Source organism: Mauremys mutica, chromosome 10 (genome assembly GCF_020497125.1).
Source record: "Mauremys mutica isolate MM-2020 ecotype Southern chromosome 10, ASM2049712v1, whole genome shotgun sequence".
NCBI classification, from domain to species: Eukaryota; Metazoa; Chordata; order Testudines; family Geoemydidae; genus Mauremys; species Mauremys mutica.
Window position 1 is genome coordinate 42,320,089 of NC_059081.1, and position 17,825 is coordinate 42,337,913.

General features: G+C 40.9%; 1 long non-coding RNA gene across 1 annotated transcript in view; it reads right to left on the minus strand.

The window, feature by feature from the left end:
- LOC123343290 overlaps window positions 1-9,985 on the minus strand; it is a 41,158-nt gene extending 31,173 nt beyond the window's left edge. The window contains exon 1 of the long non-coding RNA XR_006572177.1: window positions 9,869-9,985. This is a non-coding gene — a long non-coding RNA (uncharacterized LOC123343290). The remainder of the gene's footprint in view (window positions 1-9,868) is intronic.
- Between the last annotated feature and the right edge of the window lie 7,840 nt (window positions 9,986-17,825).

Here is a 17,825-nt window from a genome sequence, read left to right on the forward strand (position 1 = left end):
ATCAAACTCTGCAGGACTGGCACTTTCAGCTAGTTTGACATACATTAAATGTTTTCTTTCATTATATCTGGTCAAATTACATTTTTCTCGCTAAATTTAATCTGAATATTTCTGGGAAAGTACAGCCACATAAGCACTAAACAAAATTCATTTAACATTCACTGCAGAGACTTACTATTGTGAGTTACCGGTGTTAAACCTGATAACATGGAAGTATACTGTCCAAAATACTCTGTTTTTTTCTGGAATCTGTTCAACACATATATCACACCTCACTCAGAAATATCTCAGGATGAATTTAAAAGGGGAGTGTTTTGCACAGTTCACTACTGGTGGCCTAGGAATTCTATAAATTTTGCATGTATCCAAAGGTAAAAAAGAAATGGTCTAAACTAAATCCTAAATGTAATTTGGCTTTCTGGCAAGACAGATTGCTCCTTGATATCCAGCATTCTCCGATTACATTATTTGCAACTAGTTTCCAGCATCCATTATATTATTAAGAATTCCTTAGCACAAGCCAGCAATAGTGACTTAAGGTCCAGATTTTTAATGGTATTTACACATTGCAGTGCTCAGCATTGTAACATCTATGTGATTTTAGAAGCCTAAATCACTTTCAAAAAGGATTTCAGCTCGTAAATTAGTTCAGTATTGAAGTGCTGAGTGGTGCAATGTCTAAATACCATTAAAAATCTAGATCTTGGTGCTATAAAGTTCATTTAGCAAAGTATGCTGTTTAGTAGTCTGTAGCTCTTCATTATGTAAAGTGGAAGGTTAACACCCAGATGATATTTAGATTTGCACAAATATCTAAATTAATTTTCATCATCTAGCCTGATGATTATATGACCTCTCCTCCTATCTCTATATTATGTGAGTCCCAGGCTTCAACTTCTGTGAGAAGTTACCAAACAGAATATTCTATCAGAATAAGTCCTGTATGAAATGCCAGAGTTCCCATTAATCCATTGGCAGAGTGCAACAGGGTATATGTGTGTGTGTACTGGAAGGACTTATTCTGACAGCTCTTTTCCCCCAGATCACAGATTATGGATTTCAAGTACTGATCTATGCCCTTAGCTAGTTTCACCATTTGGGGCATCCTTCTCCCATTCTAGGAGACATTATAATATCAACAAATGGAGAAGGTTTCACATAAGAACGGCCATACTGGGTCAGACTAAAGCTCCATCTAACACCAATATCCTGCCTTAGACAGTGGCCAATGCCAGCTGCCTCAGAGGGAATGAGCAGAACAGGTAATCATCAAGTGATCCATTCCCTGTCACCCATTCCCAGCTTCTGGCAAACACCATTCCTGTCCATCCTGGCTCATAGCCATTGATGGACCTATCCTCCATGCATTTATCTAGTTCTTTTTTCACGAATGAAAAAAAATGTCCACTATAGCTAGAAGAGTAGCTAAGATTCTATAATAATAGCAGCAGTATATGTCGCATGGAGGAACACTCAGAGAAGGTCATCTTGGAGAACCAAAGTGAAGCCATCCAGTATTCACCATCTTTCAAAAGACAGATCACACACATTAAGGATCTCAAAGCACTTTAAAATCATTAATCTTCACAACAACCCACAGTCAGAAAGTACTATTATCCCCATTATTTTAGCAAAAGGTAAACTGAGGCAACATTACCTAAACTGAAACAGGAGGGTTCAAGATACCTATCGCCAAATTCTCAAAATCATATCTGTAAAATCTATGCCCACAAAGTGCCAAATACATTGACCTCACTAACCTGGCTACCTGTAACAGGGTGCTGGCCTAAGAGGCACTGAACCAGCCCGTTAGCTCAGAACCTGCTAGCGCAGCTCTCATAAAGGGGAACTGATTGGAGCTGGCAGGGTGTGGCTCATTAAAGGAGCCTAAGAGCAATCACCTGTGAGCCTGCTGAGAGGAAGGCCTATAAAGCTGACAGGAAGGAAGAGAAGGATAGAGAGAAACAGGAGGAGTAAGGAACTGCTGCTCCTAGCTAGCAACAGGCACTAGCTGACCCCCTTCTGGCTACCTAACTGCAATTGACTTGTACATAGAGTTGTACATAGATGGTGGTGGGAATGAACACAGGGAAATAAAAGGACACTGGGTTGCAAAATAAGAGGTCTCTGACTAATTTGTACAGCGAGCAAGGAGGCGCTCATCTACAGTACCCTAATGTTGTCAGAGCTCCTTGATGGGTGAATATAGCCTCAGAGCTATTAGCTACCTATCTAGTATCCCCAAGAAAGTATATTATTGATTAGATAACTAGATAGATGAAATACACTGTACGTTCATTCTACAATTAATTAGAGACATCTATAAAAACTGAAATAGGAGACTATAATTCCATCTGGTAGCACTGGTGATATCATACACAACATGAGAAAGAAATCTGAATGGGATTGTCATCAAAGACACAAAATGGAATTATAATCCCATAATTCAAAGTGTCTGTTTTACTTGATACAATACTGAGATCTCTGACCTGTATCAAATCCCTATACAGATGCCCTGAGAGCATCCCCTCCTAGTTGCTCCCACTGCAGCTATTTTCCCCACTTTAACGCCCCTATATTTCAAGTTTGTTTCTCTGTCACTCAAGGTCTCTTATCCCTACCCAGTTCTCCCCTTCCCTCCACTCCCCCACACCTTGAACAGTCCTAGTTTGAGTGCTACTGGAGCTGTTTTCCAAACTGAAAGGCCCTCTAGCAGCTGAGTCAGATGTGGCAGCCTGTGGTATTTGTTGGGAGTTGGGGAGTACAAATTCCTTTTCCTGCCTTTATCCCCACAGCCCTCAGCAAAGACTCTGTTCCTGTCCCCACTCATCCTCCCACAGGGACCCCAGGCCTCCTCAGCATGGGAACTTCTCTCTCTCTTACATAGGCAGTGCATGAGTTGGGGCCACCAAGAGTCAAGTCTTAGCAGTCTCCTCTGCACTCCATCACATAGGAACTAATTCCCCATACCCCCGGCTGCAACATCGTTTGGCCTTGCTGCCCCTCCATCTCAACAGAGGGGAAGCCAGGCCCAGGGGCGGCTCTAAGAATTTGGCCGCCCCAAGCAGGGCGGCATGCCGTGGGGGGCGCGCTGCCGGGCGCCGGTCCCGCGGCTCCTGATGTCCTCTTGCAGACGTGCCTGCAGAGGTTCCGCTGCTCCCGCGGCTCCGGTGGAGCTTCCACAGGCATGACTGCAGAAGGTCCGCCGGAGCCGCCTGCCACCCTGCCGGCAAAATGCCGCCCCATGCGCGCGCTTGGCACGCTGGGGTCTAGAGCCGGCCCTGGCCAGGCCAAATCTCAATAGTGGCATTGCGACCTGGTGCATGGGGTCACACTCCCACTCACTGAAATGTGGCCTACCCACCCCTCCAGATGTACAGAGAAATGGCTGGGTCAAATTTCAGTGGCATTACAACCACAATGGTGGAGTGATACCCCGGATCACTCCAGCAGCAGCTGTACTGATTTAGGATGGGATCATTGCTTAAAACCAGTCAGGCCATGCCTCTCCCTCCCCCAGCCCCACAACCTATGGAGCTTTGAGTAAGTGCAAAAACCTGGGAGAAGAGGGTCGTTCCCTGACCCCAGCTCCCCCTAATTGATACCACTGGCAGCAGCCACATAAGATTTTCAGCGAGTGACTCAGAATCCATTAATGTGATGTCACAACTATGAATACAATTGCTAAACTTCCATGCTGTGGGTGAGATATTGCAGCCAACAGTTACAAGTTTATATGTATCACTGCAACTCTTGTATTTTTGTCCTATACACTGAGATTGCAGCTGCAAGTCTAGAAATTTAAGAGTTTCTGGATTTTTTAGGGACTAAAAAAGAGCAGTTAAAGTCTATACACCAACTGATCTTAGACTTAGATGGACCTACCCATAGTAAAGAGATCTTCCATGTCATCATTTTTCCCCGAAAGAAAAAATAATTACCAGGTAGGCATGTTAGAAAGGGAAAAACAAAGAGAAACTGAGTCCCAAGAGTGAAATATCTTTCAAAGAACAGATAAAATTAATTAAACATTTAGTTAAGGATAGATGATAACCAGGGTCAGAGTCTCAAAAGTGGCCTCCAAAATCATGCCTATAAAACTCTTTCCGCACAAAAGGGCTATTTACTATACCAGTGTGAATCCAGAATAACGCCACTGATAGTGACTCTACAATCATGCATGCAAAATGGTTAATTCAATGCATTTGTTTTTGTTGTGAGAAAAAATAATGCAGGTTTTGAGTATACAAAGAAATGTGAGTGCAAATTTTAGGCGTGGAGTTTAGGAGAGCAATGTATCCTGGAAAGTTTAATATCAGCAAATTAAATCAGAAAGGCAGAGCTAGGTGATTCTTCTTTTTTTCAGGGAGATATATAATCTGATGAAAGGCTTACAATAAGTTTGTACCTTTGACATAAGATGATGATGTGTGTCTGGATTTTCTGGTATGCATCCCACTGCTGTTGGCTATTGAGAGATTCTGAAGTGCGGAGAGTAGAGAGACAGGTCCTTATAAGGGCTTCATGGGGAAAGAGGGAGTGTTTAGATGATTTATGAGGAAAATTTACAGTAGCATGAGAATTACAAAGCAGAACAGTACAGTGTGAAATAGATACTTATTCCCCAAAGAAAAATCTGTCGAAGGTCTGTCTCCAAGAGATTCTTAATGTCTACAGTCCTAGTCAAAATGATGGCAGACCAATACCCTGCTAAGAGAAATCAGCACTTTGGTATACCACCTTTCCAGTTAATAGAGTTAGCTTTCCAGATGAAGTCTTGTATTAAAAAGAAGAGCCTGTGCCACTGGGAGAAGAACTTAATTTTTCCAACATCTCATGACAGAATGAAATTAAGCAGCTTTGTAAAACAAAGAATGTATAAAGGGTGCAACTCCAAGCTCTGTTAAGCAAAGACTGGAGAGCTCATTGAAGGATACTCACATTTGCTAAAAGGTTCTGGCAGTTTTAGCCCCAATTTTAAGCTCAAACTTCACAATACAGATGCCTAATTGCTACTGATATTTTGTCACTAAAAAGATCAAGCTAAAATTAGTGGGTCAAAAAAGATTAGAACAGTATAAAAACAGATGTGGCAGAATAAAATTAGTTTTATGGGCCCTAATTTTGAGCTAAATTCCAGGTCGGCGGGTAGCGATCGACTTCTCGGAGTTCGATATATCGCGTCTCATCTAGACGTGATATATCGAACTCCGAACGTGCTCCCGTCGACTCCGGAACTCCACCACCGGAGTCGACGGGGGAGCCACGGACTTCGATCCCGCGCCATCAGGACGGGTAAGTAGTTCGAACTAAGGTAGTTCGAATTCAGCTACGCACTTGCGTACCTTAGTTCGAAACCCCCCCTAGTGTAGACCAGGCCTTAGGGAAGTTTTTTTCAAAGATTTCTCATCATTGCTAACACCAGTTCACCTCCACTGGTGCTAACAACAGAGGCTCTCCTATCACGTGGAGGTAGGCCACTGGTTTCTGTTTAATGCTTTGAACCAGGCTAATTGCCACAGTCCTTACAAATTGGTGACAATCAGTGAACTGTTGATAGGTCACCTAATGCTGGTGGAGAAAAAAATGAGGTTAGCCATGATGAAAATTTTTCTAAAGTTTCCTTAGTGTAGACTGGACCAAAGAGCTCTGAATTCTAAGTGACATGAAAAATGCTCCTTTGATATGAATGCAGGAAGCCAGGAAAATGAAGGGAAAGCAAATGAAGGACCTATTACAAATGGAGTTCTGCCGGAATAAGGATTTAGCTAGGCATGAATACAGTCCACATAAATGATGTGGTATCCTTGGACCAACTGAACAATGACACCCCTTTTGGGGCTCCACATAACCCTAACAGACTCCCCTGTATAAGCAAGGTTGCAGCTGCTTTTCACAACCACAACCTAGTCCCCTGGTGGATTCTCCCCACCACAGACCTCCATCAACATTAACACCAGCATACTTTGGCATACCATAGGCAAATCTGAGCTAGTTCCTACAATAACCACTGTACATAGTAAAAAATAAGTGAAAAGACAATGTCGTTTCCAAACTATCTCTGCAATTGGAAAGGCATCCTAAGATTAAAAGGCTTCAGCAAAGGAATAAAGAGACAAGTTAGCATATTCAAAACACTTTCTTATTAATGCTAACAACAATTAATTATGAATGTTTATTCTAATTTATGGACACCTGCTTGATATCAACAGAACGGACACACCCCTGCAATTACTTTCCCATCCAAAGGCACATTTATTTCATTCTGGTGACACATGGCTTTTCTAATTTCCTGTGTAACCTCCTCCAGCTCTCTGTATATCTTCCCATTTTAAATTGCCAACAGGCTTCATGCATATTTGTAGATGTTTGAAAACAGCAGGACGATCTTTTTGATGTTTCTAAAAATGCTCAACAAAAGATCTTTCAGTGTAAGCACAACAGCTCAATATTCTCTGTTTGCAAAATCTCTCCTTTAGCTCATGTCATTCATATGAAAGGACTTAAGTCTTCTGAGAAAGAGTGATTTGCCATATCGTTAACATCTGTCCAAACTGCTGTAGTCAGAAGTCTCTCTTATTAATGACAATGCCACTGTGAAAATAAAGCAGCAGGAACCATAGTGGTATTGGTACATTTTCAGTAGTCAGCAAAAGACCTTATTTTCTACGATTAGCCCTTAACAATGTCAAGTGTGAAATTTAAATTAACGAGTGCTTCACTTATTGAAATGACTTCAGCACTTTTGCTATTTTCATTGATTTCTATTTACTTTGGCAAACACAGACACAAAGAACATATTTCTAGATGTGACTAAGCAGACTAGTAATATACTAGCATAGATGGATAAAGTGATCAAACATTACACTTAACTCTGAGGCTATTCTGAAAAATTAACATAATAGAAGAAATATGTTATTTATGAAGTGCTGTTATGGTTTAGGTGTTCCAGTCAGTGTCACCTTAAAGTTATTTTCTTCTTGGTCTCTCCATGCTAATGACTGGCCTATAGTACTTTAACAGGGTGGTAAATATGGTGTCAACATTTTTAATAGAATCAATTTAAGTTTGCACTAATTTATTCATCATCCACTACATACCAGCAAAATAGCAAATAGTGCCATAGCTACATTCAAGCCATTCTAGCCTCTTGGCAGAGGTCAACATAAAGGACTCAACTGTGCTTGGCCCTTGTAAAAGTGTGAAAGGTTGGGGAGCATGAAAGGAACCTTTCCCTCCCTCACTTTATATTCCCTGTATGGGATCCAGGTGCATTTCCTGCTAGTACCACCCATAGTCCTAACAAACTCAAAAGGTACAGTGAGAAGAAAAGGCCATGGCCCCATTCCCAGGGGCCTGTCAGAAGAAATGGTCAAATGGAAAACAGAGCACACAATAGACACTCTTAATAGGTGATGCAGTAGAGTGGCCAACCCTCCAGGATTTTCCTGGAATCTCCAGGAATTAAAGGATTAATCTTCCGAATGCTGCTGCAAGCAACCTGGGAGAAAAATCATTGGGAATTCTCAAAATGAATATCCCAGCAGCGGCAGTCAGAGAAAGAGCGGCACCACTCTGGCATCAGCAGCTTCCACCAGGTTCATCAATCCATCTTGGGATCCTCTTGGCCATAGGCTGGATGTGCCTGACTCCAGCTCTATCAGAGACTCAGTCATCAGGCTGGCCATTTATTTTTCTTCTGAGTGGGCGTGTGGGCCAGGGCCCGATTGGGAGGCTCCCAGAATATGTCCTAGCAGAGTTAACAACCCTATGCAATAGGTTGATCCAAGTCAGAGAGCTCAGAATAGGAATTGTTTTAGGGAAGTTCTGTGGCCTGTGTTATCCAGGAGATTAGACTAGACGATCACAATGGTCCCTTCCAGCCTTGGAATCTAATCTATAAAATTGCATTGTGCCTCCTGGAGCTCGCTGCCAACCACACCCAGCACAGGTTTGGTTCTGTCCTGTCCTGTCCCTCAAACAGGCTTGTGCCTTAATGGCACAGTGTGACCCAAAGATATTACAACTAGATGCTGAAGTCAATAGGAGTTGCAGTTGCAGGCATATGGTGTAACCAGCAGTGGAATTTTACCCTAAAGCAGCAGAATATCACTATCTTCAAAGTAAAAGCATGTTTACACAATTGACAGAGATATGGAAAAAGAAGGATTTTACTCATTTTGACCTCTTTTATGCCCCACATACACCCAGACCCTACCCCATTAAAGTCCATGGGAGTTTTTCAATTGATTTCAATAGAAAGATCAGGACTGTAGGGATTCACCTAATTGTTATTGTAAGTAAAATAATAAGGCTATTTCGCTTCCAATACTTTTCCTCCTAATGGCGTACAGTCTAGAAAAATATCAGGACTTCTAGGTCCTGCACTTTCTTCTTGAACTACAGGGGCTCAGCCACAGCAAAACACCCTAATATTTACTGAAGGCCAAACCTGCCATCCTTACTAATGATGTGGTGAAGGGGACTCACAGAAGCCCCTTATTAAAATTCTACCATCAAAGTGAAGGGAGGTTTGATTTTAGATGAAGTTCATCCCTTTCTCCAGACAGCTAAGTCATCTCTAAAGACACTTCTGAAGAGCACGTAGTTTGGTTTTGGGAAAGGATCAGAGTTCACCAAACACTGAGTATTAAAAACAAAAAGATCCTGGGTGAGCATGCCTTAACCCACACAAGGGCTGCACCCCCAATCCTTCATTTGAAATCGCTGTCCTCGGATTGAACGCTGCAGTATGCTTCCTATATACTTAGGCCATTCCTGTAATGATGTTGCTTTGGAAGCAGGATAAGCTAAACTAAAAAAAGGTGCTTTTATTACAGAATAAGAGTTTTCCACATGGAAAATTATACTGGTGTAACTGTAGTGGTATAGTTATACTGGTATAATTATGCCACTGAATTTCCACATGTGGACAAGCCCTTTGTATGTTTTTGAGAGACAAAATGTAAACATTTCCAGCAAGTGTCCTTAACCTGTCTGTTTGTGAAGTGGTCTTGCCTCCCTCCTTGGTTACAGCTACAGTATGTGAAGTTTTCTGCTTAATTAAGAAAATAAAGGGAAAGATTTTCCAGTTCCCCTGGCTCCTGTTGTCTACAGACACCCACATTCCCGACAAACAAATTTTATCCTGTGCTAAAGGGGAAATGTTTCATTTAATCTCCTTGTTGACTCAGGCGAAACTAGAACAGTTGGAGTTGTGCTTGAGTAAGGATTACAGGACTAGGCCCTGAGAGTCTTTTATTTAGATCCCAAAGATACACACTTAAACTTTTTGGAAAGTTTGGATTCAAATCAGAATTTGTGGCTTGAGTTTCTGTCTAACTCAGTCAGCTACATTATGAGACACTATAGAAATTCTTCACTAGAAGCACTACATAATTTTTAGAAGAGGGAAGCAAAAAGTAACTTGTCAGAAACTACACCGGGATATTTGGTAGGCAGAATGTAATTATTCAAGATGGATTTTGGCAACGGTTTGGGGATTAACATCTTTTGTGGGGAAAAAAGGTGGGCTCTTTAATGACCATCACTAGTCAAGACATGATTTTACATCTCATCACTGGAAACATCTGTGCCATGTGACCAGCACTACTCCAAGTTTTCTAAGTACCCGTTCAATTTTTAAATTATAGTTGATATTTTTCCCATGGCTCTTCTGTAGCAATGCTGGAAAAATGACTACACAATGTGCACTCACTAAAACAAACATAAACCAAACATGCTTTAATGAACAAAGCTCTTCCCTGCAACCACTAAACTTTGTGTATTTATCACAACCAACACATTGTAATGAACTGAAGCTATGCCTACAGAAACATTCAGTATGGCAAGGTAAGAGTTTACCTACCCAAGTAACACAGTATACAGCTCTCTACAGCTTGTAGACAGGTGTTTGGTAGAGTTGTGCAGGAAAGGATCTTCTTGTCCCAAAACAATTTTCAAGATCTTGAAAGAATTTTCTGTCCTGAATTGGGATGAAAAGTCAAAATCTCATATTCTGTGAACCAATAATCCCCCCCCCCAAAATTAGATTGGGTCAACTGAAACAACTTGTTTTGATAGTTTTGAAGCATTTTGTTTTTATTTCAACCTTTTTAATGTTTTTATGTTTTAGTACAAATTAACTAAAATTTCTAAACAAAAAGTTGGTTCACACCAAAACCAAAACTTTTTGTTTAGAAAATGTCAAAACTGGATGTTTCAACCATTTCAAAACCTTTAAGAAAAACAGTAAATTGGGAGATTCAGTTAAACTGATCCTTTCTGGTGAACAGTTTTGGTCTCAATGAACACAGATTTTCTGACAAAACAACGTTTTTTTAATCAGAAAATTCCCAATCAGTTTTAGTTTGGGGCAAAGATTCTGGAATGCAGTTTTCAAATGTGGACAAAGAGATTCCCTTTATTGTACTAGGTAAAGGAAATGTACCAAGGAATGATGTTCCCATAACATATACAGCCATACTGGCTCTAATATATAAGGATGTAATTTTATAGACACATTAGCCCAGGTTTTGATGCCAGTTATACAAGTCTGAAATAAATAAAATCATAATTCTAGAAAATGTAGCTACATTGTGCTGTGTTTTTGTGCTGCACAGCAACAGCCTCCATAGGAACTACTTAGTTTAATGGGAAAGCAGAGATGAGGGGGATGGAATTTCCCAAACACATGCTATTCACCCTCATACTTGATAATAAGGCCAGGTATGTTCTTCAAAATGCTGCTGTCTGCAGCTACCATAAGCCTGCTGCTGCCAGTGTTCAACCTTGGATGCTGTGACAAGGGCATAGTTGAGACCATGACATGATGAAATGAAGGTAGTCACAGACTCATACCACTTCCAACTACCCATCCCAAAAAGCCTGTGGCACACACACCCGCAAAACAGAACTGAACAATAATCACTTATTGACAATTGACTCTTGAAAGTGACTGCTCTATGAAAAAAATATTGCATCTGGAAGGAGATTTGGAACCGAACAGTGTTATTGTCATGGGCCATGGAGAAACTCGCACTCAACTTAAAGGCAGGCTTTTCTTACATTGCCTATGAGAGCAGTTTTTGACAAGTGATCAGATAAAGAAACATGCCCTCTACCTTATGCAAGTGCAAAATTAAGCCCTTGTCTACTGCCAGAATGTGTCTGGGGGTGGCAGGGCAGAAATTGTTCTTTGAATGGAAAGTACCTGGCAGGGAAGGTGTACATTTTTGGGGATTATGGTGGCGCTGACTCTGTGGGTGCTCAGCACCCACCAACGGGCCCCACCAATCAGCTTTTTCCTCTCCCTCCCAGCACCTCCTGCCCGCTGCTGATCAGCTGTTCAGCAGCAAGCAGGAGGCACTGTAAGGGAGGAGGAGGAGGAGCAGGGGCAGGAAGAGGGGCTCAGGGGAGGGGAAAGAACAGGGCAGGAAGAGGCGGGGCAGGGGGTGGAGCGGGGACGGAAAGAGGTGGGTTGCAATAGGCCTTGGGGGAAGGCGTGGAGTGGGGGGCGTGGTCTGGGATGGAGTGGAGGTCGAGCACTCCCAGGGAAATCAGAAAGTCGGCACCTCTGGGTCTCACTATTAAGAGGAGTGGTGCCACTTGGTGTGGGCATAAACAGTCACCTCTTCAAAATGGGGAAATGGGCTCCTCTTCATGTTTTGGGGGGACATGGTTTTATTAGTTGTTAGAGTCCATCAGAACCTCTTTCTGTCCTTCAGGAATAGTCTGAACTAGACCCCTCTTGTGGTTCTCTGACCCTATGATAAGAAAAAGCTTAAAAATAATAATTGAGAGAGCACTAAGACAGATGGTATCAAACTACAGACACTTGGCATTTTCTACCTTGCACCATCAAACTTAACAACCTGCAATTCAGAGAAACACAGGGAGTACTCATTGCAACTAATCAAAGTTTAGAGGATGGTTTTGTATTAAAAAGATATTACTCCAGCATTAACTCCTCTCTTTCATATTGTTACTGATTAGGAAATATACATTGATTGCCTGTCATTAAAGAATTGTCTTGCACTACAATGCAGTTGTTTGCATATTTGCTAATGTTTCCCCAAAAGCACTGGGGGAATGAATCATTACTGAAACAATTTACTTTCAGTTAGTGCATGAATGCCTTCCCATGATGCTTTGATGCTTTGTTTGTCCTCCTATAAAAATTATTTATGACCCAAGTGTGATCTTTTAAATCAGAATACTTATTCGGAAATCAAAGCTCTAGCATGCTAATGCAAGTAGATGCACTGACTAATTTTTCAAAGCCACGTTGAATATTCAAAAGCTGGAACTGAAGGAAAGGAGTTAACATTAATTAATATTTGAAGCAGTAAAATAAAAGCAACAGTGAAGCTAATTTTGCAGGACAATTAATCATGAGTCTTGCTAATTACACATGGGATTTTGCAAATGATTTTTTTTCTCAGGTAGCAGAGTAAAAATGATAATCCACTACCCATCAAAATCATTGGCTTTTTACCAATGTCCCCAGCAAGAGCAATTAGTGAGAACAGCAGAGCCCTAGTAATTGCATGTCAAGAGAGGAGAATGTTAGAATTTTAATTGCTCCAAATAAAGACCACTTGCTCATACATACACCTGATTGTCCAAAACAAGTCTACAAACCAGAGCAAGAATGTAACCACTGCCAGGTGTCTGCATAAAAATAACTCTGTGGGAGAAGCACTCTCTAAGCAACACTTGCAGTTTCTGGAAGAAAATATCAATATGCACTTACATTCTGAACTGCAGTGTCATCACTTGACTATAAGAACTGCAACAAAAATATCACCCACTTGGGGAAAATGTGCATATTTTTTATATTTGCCAAATATTTATTACTGACATTTTAAAAAAAACTTTAACTATCTTCAGGGTGCCAAGGGTTTCAAATTTACTGAATTTTAGGATCACCAATAAAATGTTTTTAACAAGACATCTCAAGAGGGCATAAAATAAAAATTACCATATTCATGAGTGCAAGCCCATAAGATTGCAATGCTATAAACTGGATGTCTATAATTTGCATGTGACTGTCTTAATTAAAAAAATCTTTGGTAATTGGAAACTCCAGTACTATTTTTGCACTTCATCCCAAAACACTTTGCATTATACCATTACTTTTTTTGTTTAATATATGTATACATGAATGCACACAATTGCAAATGATCAATAATATTTAACTGTGTATCTAAGATCTAAATGATGATGGATACATTTAAATATTGCTTTCCAGGAAATTATTACTCTACTGGTCATGAAGTAGCTTAAAACATTTATAGTTTAAACAAGATAGCTACCATTTTTTTACTTTTCAAAACATGCACCATTTACTCTCATTTTTAAACCAAATGACCAAATTGCCTTCCAAATGCTGCTGGTTCCTATTGTCTTTTGGTCTTTCCTTCCATCTCTAAGTACAGCATATTGAGGTGTTAAACCTTGTACTTCCTGCTATTAGCTTTGTTTGTTGGGCATCAAGATGACAGCAGTAACCTTTACTTGCCTCAATATATTCTTTGCATGTTCAAAATCAGTGTACACTGTTTATTACACCATGACTACTTGAAAGAAAAAAGCAGGTCATGTGGAGTGCTGCTTCCTTTCCTGAATTACCAGCAGATCACAGGTGTTTATCAGACTCCCGGAGGTGATTCAGGTAATAAACACTGGCATGGCAGTTTAAATGGTTAGAAGCTTTTCCGCAGAACTGAGTCCTTGCAGTCCTATCGTTTTGCATATATTGCTCACAAATGGCAAATTATTTATGCAGCCTCTTTAAGTGGTTGCTTATGGTTTTTATTTTATTTTTCCAAAGCAGAAACCTTTTTAAGATGTGTGTTCTCGTGACAAGGCAAATTATAAATTCATCCATAAGTCTGATTGATTTAGGGTGTCCCGATTTTATAGGGACAGTCCTGATTTTTGGGTCTTTTTCTTATATAGGCTCCTATTACCCTCCACTCCCTGTCCCGATTTTTCACATTTGCTGTCTGGTCACCCTAGATTCATTTCTTAAAGCTCATGTAAACGCATATTGCCTGTGACCTTGCTGTGCCCTCCCACTTAGTTCAAATGTCAGTTCTGAGAAAGCACTGAGGTCATAATAGCAGTTACTTATCTGTACTGGTGTTCAGAGGACAACCAGGATATCCTGCGTGCTCTTTATGAAAGTAGAAAGACAGGAGTGAAGATTGAAGCTTTGTTGGACAATGCAGTCTCTAAGTCTGATGTGGCTTTAGAAAGGCCAGGCATGAATTAGAAGACGAATTTTCAGACAAGAACTATTTACCAGTTAAAGACAACTGTGAAGGACACACTATTGTCAAAGCTGAGCAGATTATTCCATAGTTTGAATGAGTATGACAATTTCAGAGACTAAAGGGGTTTTAAAATTAGGTGTTTGCATGAGTTTATGATGTTATATAAGTGCAACTGATGCACAAATACCCCAAGTCCTATCCATAGCTAAGGGCCTATTTTTCTCTTGAATTTGCTAGTGCGGGGGATCTCAAATATTTTCATAGGCTGGCCCGTATTTTAATACAAAGGCTGTAGTGTGGATCGCCTCCCTTCCCATTCACAAATTTGCACACTACCACCCTCTTCCATTCACAATGGCAACCACCCAGCAATTGCTCTGTGGCAACCACCCAGCAATTGCTTACATGGAAGAGCAGTGTTAGCGGAGTATTTCTGTATCTTTAATGCAGTTCAGCAGCTGGAAATAAAGAGAAAAAGCCAGCCTTGTGTGACCAGCCAGCTCTCCATGGACCACCAGACCACAGTTTGAGAATGTCTGTGCTATAATGTTATCATCTGTGACCCTAACCTGTGAGGTGCTGAACACTGAACTCAGTGGGAGTTAAGGTTGCTCATCTCCTTTCAAGAGACACTGAACACCTTGCAGGATCAGGCTTTGTTGTTAGTATTTAATTGTATTATAGTAGCCCTTATAGTAACATCTGAAGCCAGAAGGATAACCCTAGCACAAGAGAAGCGAGCACTCCGTAAAGCCAGAGCTGCAAATGTTGTAACAGTGGTGCCCACACATGTCTGCCCGACATGTGGCAGAACATTCCGTGCCCGTATTGGCCTTACCAGCCATTTGCGGACACACCGTGGACAGCTCACAACCTGATAGATGTTAAGGTCTTCTTCGAAAATGATGGACGAACATCATCAGTAGCCCTTTGAGACCCAGTGAACAGCAGGCCCCGTTGTGCTAAGTACTGTACATACTAAGATATCTAAATAGACAGAATTATTATTCCCATTTTACGAATAGGGAAATGAGGCACAGGGAGATCAAGCAGTTTGCCCAAGGTCACACAGTAAGTCTGTAGCAAAGCCAGGAACCCACATCATGTAAGTACCAGGCCAATGCCTTAACCATAAGCCCATCCTTCCCCTGTGATTAAACACAGCAACTAAATATGTCATTTTATATCTGTGTTCTCAAAACCTGGTAAAAACGAGCTCAGAAAGAAAGTGTTAGATATTGTCAGGCCTTGCCATTTATTGTACTATGAAGTACGTAATTCAAGTTCAGATTGACCTCTATTCTTTTAATACTCTCTACTGCTTGTCTAGAATTTAGGTTCTCTAGTCCTGTCTGTATTTTGGTGCCATTTTAACCTGTCATTGTAGTAAATCTGATCTTACCTTACAAAATATGAAATACTGTTTGTGGCAGACCAGCCAGTACATGTGAGCAAAAGAAAGTGCAGCAGGAAATGCCAGTGGTTTGGGAGAAGTTAGAAGGGTTTCCTATAGCTTCAGTTTCATAATTCCAGACACTTTGGAGGGTAATAATTTTCAGAAAAGGAAAAGTGGCTCAGTACCAGATCTGTGTTAAAAGAAAACAAATATAAATTCAAATGAATTCATATTGTAGGAATGTCCCAGGTGATTCAAGCAGCCCAGGAAAGTTTTCTGTTTTGTTTTGTTTTGTTTTGTATTTATTCATTCTTTTTCTTGTTAAAGAAAAAACTAACAAGAAAGAAATCACTAACTCAATGAGGCCACAACCTAATCAAAGTTAATGGTGAAACAGGCTACAGCAGTGACTACTGAAGAAGTAACGTTCTTCTAGAAAAAGGGGAGCAATACATTTTAAAATACTCCACTGGCCAAATTCAACCTTGGTGTAACGTCAAGAGAATTACACCAAGCAAGAATATGGCCCCATATTTTAATTGCACTGTGTAGTTTCCATCTAACAAAGCATTCTCCCAAATCACCATAAGCAAAGGAACTAAGCAACTGGTACTGCATATGGCATATCATTTGCAAATAGGTCAGATGAGGTGCATGCAGTACAGCTGTTTATATCTGGCAAACAGGTGCTTGATTTTGGATTTGCTGACTAACTGCAATTTTAATGACTTTTCAGTGAGAGGTAGAAGGGGAACTGGGGAGTCCCCCATACCAGCTGAGGCTCTGGCCCAGAATGTGCCAATGAAAAGGAAAACTGCTTGACATTACAATTGTTAGATCCTGTTGGTCATATCTGGTGGAATTTTTTAAGGGAAACAATGCAGCATGGATAGGGCAAGTAGGAAACACAATTTAGCGGAGTTTCAGAAAGGTGTATGACATAATCACTCATGATAAACCACAGCAATTTCTAGGGCCTGATTTTTTTGAATTACAGGTGCAAATAATTGTGGACACCTCATATAGCACCCTAACATCTAACCACAAATCAGGTAATTAGGCATCTAAGTGCTATAAAAAAGCCCACAAAAATACAGACACAAAATCCAAGGCCAGGTTGAGGATAGACTAATTTGTTTAAACTAATATTAAACCCAGGACTCTGTGGCAAAGGCTAAAAAGAAGGAACTGGTGCAAATGTAGAATTCAGACTTCACCTTCCATCTTCAGGGGGTACTGGGTGCAAGACTGTCCTATGAAAGCTAACAGCAAGAGAAGTAATTAACACAGCAGTGTTCAGAAAAGAACAAGAGATGCTAACCAGAACAGACTATCTCAGGGTGTGATTATTAGCTAAGAAGCAGGGTAATGGAAAGCTCTCAGGCTCTCTTCTTTACATTCTTAACGGTAAAGTACATTTTAAAAGACTTTTCTCCTGCGCTCAAAGAAACACGGCTGTGCAATGTTTTAGAGCAGAAGGTACTGAGTGGGAAAAAAGAAAGCCGCCTATACTTTTATGCTTCACGTTATGCAGACTAAACCCAAATATTGTCTTTTGAAGTTCAAGCTTAGTTCAGTTGTCCGTCCCCAGCTGCTCCACAATCCCTCTCCAACACACATCACTATGAATGTCAAATAATTGCTCAGGAAGGACACTATCAGAGAACCACAGTGACCCTGGCTAAATGCTAGTTATGCACCAATCCCAGTACTCCCTGTTCAAACTCATTCCAAATTGCTCCTTACCTTTCTCAAGATCCTTTACCTTGGCCTTTTCCCTGTTTTATGTTTGCATTTGTGTTCTTACTCTTTCCACTCTTTGACCTATTTAGCCAGCTGTTTGGAACTTTTTCAGGTGCTGAAATATAAACATGTACAGTGAGGAAGAGAAGAGAGGAAAAGATATAGGGCAGCGTTTCTCAAGCTGGAAGTCCCCACCCAAAAGGGGATCGCAAGCCTATTGTAGCCACCTTACTTCTGTGCTGCCTTCAGAGCTGGGCAGCCAGAGAACAGTGGTTTGGTACCCAACTCTGAAGGTAGCGCCACCACCAGCAGCAGTGCAGAAGTAAGTGTGGCATGGGAGGGGTGTGGGATTGTCACTTTTCAGGGTGGTCATCACAGCCTGAAATATTTTCAAAGGAGATCCCAGC